Source organism: Coenobita brevimanus, chromosome 110 (assembly GCF_032717465.1).
Source record: "Coenobita brevimanus isolate Jiangsu-jjx chromosome 110, ASM3271746v2, whole genome shotgun sequence".
Taxonomy (NCBI): Eukaryota; Metazoa; Arthropoda; class Malacostraca; order Decapoda; family Coenobitidae; genus Coenobita; species Coenobita brevimanus.
In genome coordinates, this window is record NC_137063.1 from 36,040,478 (window position 1) to 36,053,034 (window position 12,557).

At 39.4% G+C, this 12,557-nt stretch overlaps 1 protein-coding gene across 2 annotated transcripts in view; it reads right to left on the reverse strand.

The window, feature by feature from the left end:
• The window catches only part of LOC145417333 (cysteine protease ATG4B-like), a 387,500-nt gene that overhangs the window by 55,159 nt on the left and 319,784 nt on the right, over positions 1-12,557 (reverse strand). The window lies entirely within an intron of this gene.

Consider the following 12,557-nt stretch of genomic DNA (forward strand, 5'->3'; position numbering starts at 1 on the left):
ACAGTAATAAAGGATAGCATGTCTAGATGGAGGGAAGTAACAAGTGGAGTCCCTCAAGGCTCGGTGTTGGCTCCAGTAATGGTCCTGATTTACATAAATGATATGGTAGATGGAGTGAAGAGTTATGCAAGTCTGTTTGCTGATGATGTAAAAATCTTGAGGAAGGTAGAGGTTGAGGAGGATTGTAAAATACTGTGGGAGGATCTGGATAGGATACATGATTGGAGCCGGACGTGGGAAATGAAATTTAATGTAAAGAAATGTAAAATATTGGAAATGTGTAAAAGTACCAGAGGCCTTCACTGAATTATTTGTTGGGTAATGAATTAATCACAAAAATGAGAGAAGAGAAAGATTTGGGAGTGCTGGTCCAAGATAGTTTGTCACCTGAAAAACACATTAACAAGATAGTTCGAGAGACGTTTAAACTCTTGACTAACATTAGAGTAGCATTTCATTATATGGATGAGGAGATGATGAAAAAATTGATAGTGGCCAAGATCTGCCCCAGGTTAGAATATGCGGCAGTAGTGTGGTCCCCACACAAAAAGAAAGATATAAGAAAGATTGAGAGAATACAAAGAACAGCAACCAATATGGTCCCCAGTCTGACAGACCTGTCATACAGAGAGAGGCTGGGAAAGCTGGATTTGCCTTCCTTAGAAGAAAGGAGAAAGAGGGGAGACATGATTGCAGTGTTCAGGACCATAGTGGGAGTAGATAAAATTGATAAAGATGATCTGTTTGTATGGGATAAGAGAGCAACAAGAGGACACGGAATGAAATTGAAGAAGTCAAGCTGTTTGAAGGATATCAAGAAATAAAGTTTTCCTTACAGAAGTATAGACTTATGGAATAGCCTGGACAAAGAGATCGTCCAGTCTAAAAACTTAAACGAGTTTAAAGCTAAATTCGACTTATTGAGAAACAGCGACAGAAACCCACGAGCATAGTACATTCCGTGTACATCACAATTAGGTATATTAGGTAAATACTTAAATATTTGGAACGACTTAGACAAAGAGGTGGTGCATGAGAAAAACATTCATGTGTGTAAAGGTAGACTTGATAAATGTGGATATGGAGACAGGACAACACGAGCATTGCTCAATTCCTGTATACTACAAATAGGTAAATACAAGTAGGTAAATACATGCATGTGTGCACACACACACATGCGAACAGCCATAGCAAACAGGCGTCTCTTGACTGCTCCCAGGCCCAGCCAACACTGCAAACCTTAAATAGTTTTCAGGAATTATGTTTGTCCTGTCTTCTATGGTCTTGCATTAAGTTTAAAATACTGTAGTTAATATAACCTACCAATAATGTAAAGATTTATTGGCAAGAACATACATGAATGTTTGCAGTATTTTTGGCAACAGCTGTTTTGGTATTGTAACCAACCTCAAACATGGCCAAAATGTAAACATTGAGGGACTCGAATTTCCAGGATTTGATAGAAATACTAATGTCATGGATTTGGTTAAAACACTGACTATGAGGATTAGTGAACTTGAAAAGAAAGTGGAGAATCTAGTGTTAAAGGACGTGTCTGAGAATACGGAGATTACTATACAGAGTCTGATCCAGTCCAATGAAACAGCGAATGAGGAGATCAGAAATTTGATGCGTGAAAATATCGAATTGAGGAGAAAACTAGAAGAGAGTACTAATAAAACGGAGAAGGTGAGTAATGTATTAGAAGAGCATAAGGCAAGGTGGGCAAATGTAGAAGAAGAACAGAAAGAAGTGGTCAGCTTCAGAGAAATCATCCAGGAAGAAAGGGAAATGAACAAGAAAAAAATGGAAGAAAATGTAGTGAAAATACAGTACTGAAGAAAAAAGAGAAAATAGTGAGAGAAACTGTAGAAAGGAACAGATGTGTGGTATATAATATTTGGAAACAGAGAGGAGGAAGAAAAGGTTAGATCCGTGACTCTCGAGAGAGACACGAACCTGGTGAGAGGAATATTAGGCAAGATTGATCCTGAAGGAGACAAGTGGGTAAAAGAAATTGAGGAAGTAAGGAGGATAGAGCCTTTGAAGAAGGGGAAACAGGACCAATGAGAGTCAAGTTGTCATCAGAAAGTGTAGTGAATGATATACTTAAAGTGACCTCGAAACTAAGCAAAGAGGCAGGGATGGAAAATATAATAAGAAAAGACTTGAATGAAGAAGAAAGAGAAGTTTTAAATCATTGAAGGAACAAGTAAAGGAAAAAAATGATAAGAGGACAGAGGAAGAATGTAATACTTTTTTTTTGGAGAATGATAGATATGAAAGTAAGGAAGTGGTATGTAAAGAAATAGAAGTGAAGGAAACTAAGGGGGATGGCTATGAAAGATCAGAAATTGAGGAAGTGGTACCAATGGAGGGAAGGAGAGAAGAGGGTATAAAAAACATCAAAAATAATTTGAAGGTGGTATATACTAATGTTGATGGTTTTATATCGGCAAGACAAGAAATTATCGATTTCTTGAGTGAACATGAACCTGATGTCATGTGCTTGGTAGAGACTAAATTAAGAGAAGATATTGATGTTCATTTGGGAGATGGTAAATACAAACTGTGGAGAAGAGACAGAAAAGAAAAAACGGGAGGAGGAGTGATGATAGCAGTGAAGAACAACATAAATGTAGATACTGTGGAAATGGGAGAAGGCAGGGCTGAAGTGATATATATGAAATTAGAAACTAGAGAGAATGTCAAGTGAGATATGGCGGTAGTGTATGTTCCCCCTAAGATGAGAGTATGGAATGATGACGAATACCAGGAGATGTTGTCAGATATGGCTAGTTATGTACAAAAAATAATTTGAGAATTGCAACAATATAATTTTGGTGGGTGACTTTAACTGTAAAGAGGTGAACTGGGAGGAATGGGACTCAGGAAGCGGCGAGGATTCGTGGGGTACTATATTATTAAATATAATAATGAATAATGTGATGACATAATGGGTCAGAGAAGAGACACGATTCCGAGGTGAGGACACACCAGCAAGGTTAGATTTACTGTTTACCAAAGAACCCGATGTAATAGAATCATTGAAATATTTCTGTCCTATACGAAAAAGTGATCATGTGGTCACTGAGTTCCAGATGATAATAGGGAACGTCGAGCCAAGAGACGAGCGTCACAGACAGGGAAGATGCAACTTTGGGATAGCAAATTTTACAGGATTGTGAATGAAAGTAGGCATACAAGCGTGGTCGATTGTATGGGTGTATGCCCCGATAGAGGATCGAGTGGCAAGAGTGAAAGATGAGTTTTGGGCGAGAGTAGAAGCATGTATGGACAAGTTTGAGAGGAGCGAGAGAGTGCTGCTGATTGGAGACATGAATGGCAAAGTTGGGAATGTACGAGTGGATGGAGTGGTTGGTCAGTGGGGTGTGCCAGCTGAAGTATATGGGAATGGTAGTGCTTTGGTGGACATCTGTGCTGGTAAGGGGTTGGCAATAGCTAACACCTACTTTCGTCATAAGATGATCCAACGGTATACAAGGAGAGTAATGAGGAGGATGGATGGTGAACTTCTTGAACAAAAGGCAATAATAGACTACGTGTGTGTGTATATGAACGAATCAAAAGACAAGTGTTGGATGCAAGAGTGTGGAGAGGGTGGGGGAATGGAGTCTTGGACCATCACTTAGTGATGGCCAAGGTAAAGATGCAAAGAAAGTGGTTAAGGAGACGAAGGTGAAGACAGGAGGAAACAGCTCCTGTGAGAAGAGTGGAGAAATTGCAAGATAGTGAGAAGATGACAGAGTATAAGAGCATAGTGGAAGAAAGATTGGGAAGGTATGAGCTAGAGAAGATGGAAGGGGTGGAAGACGTATGTAAGATATTCACGGAAGAGATAGGCGCAGTGTGTGAGGCGGTTTGTGGAGTGAGGAGGAGATGCAAGGGTGTGCAAGGGACAGCATGATGGAATGATGAGGTGAAACGAGCTGTGGAACAAAAGAAGAAGGCATATAGTGAATGGTTAGCGAGTAGAGGTAGGGGAGAAGATGAGAGAGAGAAGAGAGAGGTATATGTGAGCAGAAGACGGGAGGTTAAGAGACTGGTGAAGGAGTAAGAAGAAAGTGGATGAAGAGTTTGGGAGGAATCTGAGTGTGAAATGGAGGGAGAGTAAGAAATTGTTTTGGAAGGAGGTAAAGAAAGTAAGGCAATGTCAAAGGGGAAATAGTAGGGGAGTGAAAGATAGGAATAATAGATTGTTGGTGGAGAAGAGAGAAAAACTGAGGAGATGGAAGGAGCACTTTGAGGATTTGTTGAATGTAGAGATTGACAGCAGTGCGAGTATAAGTGGTTGGGGAATAGTAGGGAGAAGAAGAGATGAGAGGAGGGAGGATGAGATCCGTAGGGCGGAAGTAGGGGAAGCGATGAAGAAGATTGAGAGCAGTGCGAGTATAAGTGGTTGGGGAATGGTAGGGAGAAGAAGAGATGAGAGGAGGGAGGAAGAGATCCGTAGGGGGGAAGTAGGGGAAGCGATGAAGAAGATTAAGTTGGGAAAGGCCCCAGGTTTTGATGGAGTGTGTGGTGAAATGCTTAGGTATGGGGGTGAGATTGTTGTGGAGTGGATATGGAAGTTGTGTAGATTGGCTTGGGAAGAGGGAAGGGTTCCTGAGGACTGGAAATCAGGTATAATTGTTCCTTTATATAAAGGAAAAGGGGAGAGAGAAGTATGTGGTAACCATAGGGATATTTGCCTTCTTAGTGTGACTGGTAAAATATTCGGTAGAATACTCATTGATAGGGTTACGCATACGACAGAGGAGCTAGTTGGAGAAGAACAAGGGGGATTTAGGAAGGGAAAAGGGTGTGTAGATCAGATATTTGTTCTAAGATGTTTAGTGGAGAAGTATCTAGAGAAGGGAAGTGTATGCTGCCTTCATGGACTTGGAGAAAGCTTATGACAGAATAGATAGGCAAGGTATGTGGAAGATATTAAGAATATACGGAGTGGAGGGGAAATTGTTGAGTGCTGTGACGAGTATGTACAAAGGAGCTAGGGCTATGGTGCGAGTGGATGGTGAGCTGACTGAGTTCTCTGATCTCAATGTGGGACTGAAACAGGGTTGTGTGATGTCTCCATGGCTGTTTAATATATACATGGATGGGGTTGTAAAGGAGGTGCAAGGTAGGGCAGTGGATGTGGGGGTGGCTCTAATGAATGAAGGTGAGATTTGGAAGATTCCGGTGTTGCTGTTTGCTGATGATACAATATTGTTGAGTGAAGATGAATGGGAGTTGCAAGGTTTGGTGAATGAATTTGGGACAGTGTGTAGGAGGAGGAATCTGAAAGTTAATGTAAACAAAAGTAAAGTTATGGTGTTTGAGAGGAATGAAGTCACAGAGTGTGCAGTGAGGTTGGATGGTGAGGATATGGAGAATGTGAGTGCATTCAAGTACATGGGTAGTGTGATGAGTAAGGATGGAACTTTGGGGGATGAAGTGCATGAAAGGGTACAGCAGGGAAGGAAGGTTGTTGGTACACTGAAAGCAGTGATGAGAAATAGGGAGGTGAGTATGGAAGTTATGAAGTCACTGCATGATAGTACTGTGATCCCTACCCTGACGTGTGGAAGCGAGGCGTGGACCTTGCAAGAGGGGAACAAGTCAAGAGTGAGAGCAGTGGAAATGAGTTACTTGAGAGGAGCATGTGGAGTGACGTGGAGGGAGAGGCTGACGAATGAAGAAGTGAAGGAACATTGTGGGGTGGATGTGGATGTGGTTGAGAAGATTAGGAGAAATACACTGAGGTGGTTTGGACATATGAAGAGAATGGAGAATGAAAGAATTACTAAGAGGGTGTATGTAGGTGAGGTGGAGGGAGGGAGAGGGAGGGGTAGACCGAGGATGAGGTGGAGGGATGGAGTAGAGAGGTATATGAGGGAAGGGGGGTGAGCTTGGGGGAGGGTAGTCAAATGGTGGGTGACAGAGCAACTTGGAGGCATTTTGTCTGCGGCCACCCTTTGCAGGGTTAGGGTGTCGGGCTATACAGTACATAGATAGATAGATAGAGAAAATTTTTTGAAAATGCGGATTGGAGAAAGTTCAGAGAAAAAAGTGAGATACAGAGGAAGTGGGATATCTTTCTAGACCTCTATAATTTGGGAGTGGAAAAATTTGTACCAAGAGTAAGAGGGAAAGAAAACAGGAAAAAAGAGTGGTTTAATAGAAGGTGTATGATAGCAAAAAAAGAGAGAGATAAGGCGTGGAACAACTGGAGAAAGAGAGGTAAGAACAGAACAAAGGAAGAATATAAAAGAATTAGAAATGAATACACAAGAATATGTAGAGAAGAAGAAAGGAATTTTGAAAAAGGTATAATTGACAAATGCAAGGATGAACCCAAACTGTTTTATAGATTTGTTAATGGCAAACTGAAACAAAAGGAAGGAATCACCAAACTGAAAGTAAAAGGAGAGGTCTATAAAGATGCAGCAATGCAAGCTGAAATAATGAAATGTTTCCAATCGGTTTTCACTAGTGAAAAAGTTTTTGGAAAGGGAGAGAGTGATTAGAAATGTACTGGTGACAAAAGATATAAAAGTGGAGATACAGGAAGTGTATAAATTACTGGAAACTCAAGATGTAAGGAAAGCCCCAGGACCTGATGGAATTTCTAATTGGGTACTGAAGGAATGCAGAGAACAACTGGCGGATAAAATTCACAGTTCAATCGTGTGTTCTCTGGAAGAGGGGAAAGTGCCACAAGAATGGAAGAGGGCAAATGTGGTACCAATTTATAATGGAGGAAACAGGGAAGAACCCCTGAATTATAAACCAGTGTCTCTAACCAGCATGGTCGTAAAATTGTGTGAGAGAATCCTGAAAGACAGACGGATAAAATATCTAAAAGAGATGAATATTTTGGCTGAATGTCAGTTTGGATTCAGAAGTGGAAGGTCATGTGTTTCCAACTTGTTGAGCTTTTACTCAAGAGCGATTGACGTGGTACAGGAGAGAGATGGCTGGGTGGACTGTGTGTACTTAGACTTAGAGAAGGCCTCTGACAAGGTACCTCATAAGAGACTAATGTGGAAACTAGAATATATAGGAGGACTGAAGGGGAAACTCCTGGAATGGATGAGAGACTTTTTGACTGACAGACAAATGAGGACAGTAATAAAGGATAGCATGTCTAGATGGAGGGAAGTAACAAGTGGAGTCCCTCAAGGCTCGGTGTTGGCTCCAGTAATGGTCCTGATTTACATAAATGATATGGTAGATGGAGTGAAGAGTTATGCAAGTCTGTTTGCTGATGATGTAAAAATCTTGAGGAAGGTAGAGGTTGAGGAGGATTGTAAAATACTGTGGGAGGATCTGGATAGGATACATGATTGGAGCCGGACGTGGGAAATGAAATTTAATGTAAAGAAATGTAAAATATTGGAAATGTGTAAAAGTACCAGAGGCCTTCACTGAATTATTTGTTGGGTAATGAATTAATCACAAAAATGAGAGAAGAGAAAGATTTGGGAGTGCTGGTCCAAGATAGTTTGTCACCTGAAAAACACATTAACAAGATAGTTCGAGAGACGTTTAAACTCTTGACTAACATTAGAGTAGCATTTCATTATATGGATGAGGAGATGATGAAAAAATTGATAGTGGCCAAGATCTGCCCCAGGTTAGAATATGCGGCAGTAGTGTGGTCCCCACACAAAAAGAAAGATATAAGAAAGATTGAGAGAATACAAAGAACAGCAACCAATATGGTCCCCAGTCTGACAGACCTGTCATACAGAGAGAGGCTGGGAAAGCTGGATTTGCCTTCCTTAGAAGAAAGGAGAAAGAGGGGAGACATGATTGCAGTGTTCAGGACCATAGTGGGAGTAGATAAAATTGATAAAGATGATCTGTTTGTATGGGATAAGAGAGCAACTAGAGGACACGGAATGAAATGGAAGAAGTCAAGCTGCTTGAAGGATATCAAGAAATATAGCTTTCCTTACAGAAGTATTGACTTTGGAATAGCCTGGACAAAGAGATCGTCCAGTCTAAAAACTTAAACGAGTTTAAAGCTAAATTTGACTTACTGAGAAACAGCAATGGAAACCCACGAGCATAGCACATTCCGTGTATATCACAATTAGGTATATTAGGTAAATACATATGTATTTGGAACGACTTAGACGAAAAGGTGGTGCATGAGAAAAACATTCATGTGTGTAAAGGTAGACTTGATAAATGTGGATATGGAGACAGGACAACATGAGCACTGCTCAATCCTGTATACTACAAATAGGTAAATACACACACACACAAAGTGGCTCACCCATACAGGCTCTCACACACACAAGAACCAGAGGAAGCAGCACAAACCATCACCTCACTCCACACTGGCCACCCTTGGTCACAACTAGCCACACCTAAAAAGTATCTTTATATGATTCAAGCTCTGCATTAGGTTAAACTAAATGATTTTCTAATATAGTAGAGCAAGTATAAGCAAAAGTGTTGTCCAAATAACAGAATACATCCAATTAGTGCAACAATCCGCTGATACAACGCATCATCAGCTGGGTGTTGTCTGTCACCAGGCAAGTAGCAGGGAAATGCAAACTTGCAAGTAGAAGTTATCTTCCTAAGTGAAAATTACTGGAAGATGAGCACCATCTTTAGTAAAGTGAATATGGAAGGAGTTAAGAAAATGGATAAAAGTAGAAAACAGGACGATGATTTCTACCCAGAACTGGCTGAAATGGAAACATAAACAAACTAGTAAAGAAAGTGAATAAACTGGAGACAACTTTTCAAACTGAAATAGATTAAATTAAAAAGCAATTATGTATGCACAAGGAAGACAATGAAAAATTAATAATGGAATTAAACAAAAATGACACCACAATAGATGAGCTGTCAGTCAAGGTAGGTTCACTTCGAAGGAAGATTTTTGAAATGGCAAGTACAGTTGTCAACCATGAGAGTATTATGGAGTTCAGAAAAGATACTGAAATGGAAACATATAACATGCAGTCTGATAGACCAAAGCAGTGATATTCAGGGGAAGATAACCCAGGCAAACAAAGTAATAAGAAGTTGCAAAGATGAAGTAGAAACTACGTATGCTGAAATGATGAAAGTAAGGAAAGACTTAGAAACAAAAGTCAAAGAAAAAAACATTAGAAAGAAAGTGAAAGAAATAATTAAAAACAATCCTAAACTGGTTAAAGATTCAGCAGATATCAACAAATCTACAGCAATCACTGGTATAGATGAAGAAGAAACAAGAAACAAAATTTTGAGACAAAAAGGAGATGGCAAATATGAGGAACATATAGGAGGAAGTACCAGAGGAAATCTGTGATAAAGACATAAAGGAACACAAAAGGCTAGGGAAATATGAAAGAATGAGAGATATAAGTCATGGCCCCTCAAAGTAACTTTCCAAAGTGTGAACACTGTGGAGGAAATACTGTACTAAAAAATACAAACTCATGGAGAAAGAGAAATTTAAACAAGTATAGATTTTTAAAAATGCCTACCTAAAGAGGAATTAGAAATACTAAAGGAGAAGAGTGAGGAAGCAAAAACAAAGAATGAAAAAAGATCAGAGGAAACGAAGAGTGAATTTTTTAACAAAATAATAGGATTGCAGGTATGAAGGTGGTATGTAACAAACAGGGAATGAAAAATAAGGAAGGTAGCAGACTTAAGCTATGTAAAGTATGTAAACAAGATGATTAAGCTGATGTACTCAAATGTAGATGGAATGGTGTCTACATTATTAGAGATGAAATACTATACTAAAGAAAAAGAACCACATATTACTTGCTTAACTGAAACAAAATTAACCCCAAAGATATCAAACGATACCTTAAACTTATAGGAATACAATAAATGGAGAGGAGACAGAAATTTAAGAAAAGAAGGAGGAATTATAATCTTAACAAAGAAAAGTCTACAACTCAAAGAAATAGAATTAGATATACCCTCACAAGTAGAAATGATTGCATTAGAGATTAACACATCTGAAGGGAAAGTAATTGTGGCAGATTTATACATGCCACCCAAAAGAAACACTTGGGAAAGAGGCCAATATGTAGACCTGGCAGAAAGTACAATGCAGAGTTTAAGAGCATTACTACACAGAATAAAAGAGGAATTTAAAAGACTTATATTAACTGGAGATTTCAATACAAGTATAAATTGGAATAATCTAGATGTACGAAGCCATGAAAGCTGTTGGGCCAAAAGCTCCTGGATCCTGTGCAGGAGCTTCTCCTAACACAGCATGTAAAGGAAAACACCAGAAAAAAGAGGAATTGATGATCCATCTTGTTCATAGTTTTAGTTAGTTGCTTTCCGGGGAGGGGCACTAACCCTCCGCCAACCCACTTGTTGTCACATAGGGAACATGTGTTGGTTGGTCATAAGGTTACCACCCAGCATTGTAAATGTTTTCCTGGTTTACAGGAAAACATTTGGCTTGCCACTGAAAGCAGTGATAATAAACAGGGAAGTGAGAATGGAAGTGAAAAAGTTACTACATGACAGTACTGTGATACCAACTCTAATGTATGGAAGTGAAGCTTGGACCTTGTTGGAGGGACAGAAGTCACGAGTGAGAGCTGTGGAAATGAGTTATTTGAGAGGAGCATGTGGCGTCACATGGAGAGAGAGACTGACAAATGAGGAAGTGAAGCATCATTGTGGTGTGGATGTGGATGTGATAGGAAGTGATAGGAGAAACACACTGAGGTGGTTTGGCCATATGGAGAGGATGGAGAGTAAGAGACTAATGAGGAGAGTGTATGTGAGTGAGGTGGAGGGGGGGAGAGGGAGGGGGAGGACAAGGATGAGATGGAGGGATGGAGTGGAGAGGTATATGAGAGAGGGGGATGTGAGCTGGGAGCAGGGCAGTGAAATGGCGGGGGACAGGGGAACATGGAGGCAGTATGTTTGTGGCCACCCCTTATGGGATTAAGGCATCTGGCAATAGATACGTAGACAGATGATCCATCAGTACTGGATCTTATATTTACCAGGCAAGAAAATGAAACTGTCAATATAATGTATCACCCTCCATTCAGCAAAAGCAACCATGCAGTATTAAATTGCAACTTCAGGATTGCATATGACATAGTTACCAGTAATGAGTGTTACAAAAAGAGTCTAAACTACTAAAAGGGCAACTACCATGACCTGAAGAAGTGCTTCTTAGAAACAGATTGGGAAAAGGAGCTCAGAGGACAAGATTTAAATGTTAAATACAGAAAATTCTGTGAACTTTATGAAACAGGATTCCAAAATTGCATCCCTCAGCACAAAGAAACAGAAATGCAAATAAAGAAATGTTTTAATACAGAATGTAAAAAAAATTGAAACAAAAAAGAGATTTGCTCTGGAACAGATACAGAAGACACAAGAGTCAGAGGGCATATAACAACTATAAACAGGCAAGAAATGATTCTACAAGGATAAGGAATGAAGCTCAAAGAAGGTTTAAGGAAGACTTTATAAATAAAAGTAGTGATCAACCTAAGCTATTTTACAGCTACATCCAAAGCAAAACCAAAGTTAAAGATAAAACACAGTCCATTACGGATGAGGGGATCATCAATACACATGAGAAAGATACTTGTGAAGCACTAAGTAAAAATTTCCAATCAGTTTTTACAGAAAAAAATAATTTTGAAAGAGATGACATAGAACATGCATGCCCACACATATTACCAGATATACAAATATCAGAGAGAGAAGTACAGGAAGAGTTAATTAATTATACAAAGGAACAGCAAATGGTCCTGATGAAATTTCATGTTGGGTGCTACATGAATGTGCAGAAGAGTTAAGCAGGCCATTATATTTAATATTCAAGGACTCCTTAGGTCAAGGCAAACTACTTGATATTTGGAAGATAACAAACATTGTTCCCCTATTTAAGAAAGGGAATAGACAGAATCCACTCAACTACTGACCAGTATCACTAACCAGTGTTTTAAGTAAGATACTAGAAAAGCAATTAAGAAAAGTTTGGGTAAACCATCTGGAAGAACAAAGTATGACAACACAAAGACAGCTCGGTTTTAGAAAGGGAAAATCATGTGTTACTAATTTATTAAGCTACCATGATGGAATTACAGAAACATTACAGAAAAGAGAAGGATGGAAGGATAGTATCTATTTAGATTTCAAGAAAGCATTTGTCAGAGTACCACACCAAAGAATTTTATTGAAACTGTACTATCAAGGAGGTATCCAAGGCAACCTGTACTGTTGGATGCAGGATCTTCTCAGACAATGGGAAATGAGAACAGTACTAAAGGGAAATTACTCATCACGGAGGGATGTGACTAGTGGAGTTCCACAGGGTTCAGTGCTGGTCCCAATTTTGTTTTTAGTACACATTAATGACACAGACAGTAACACTGGAAATGGAAGCTATCTAAATATGTTTGCTGATGATGCAAAAATACAAAGGAAAATTACTAACACAGATTCTTGCAGAGAGCTACAAGAAGAATTAAATAAACTTCATGAATGGAGCAATACATGGCAAATGGAATTTAATGTGGACAAGTGTCATGTAATTAATTTTGGTA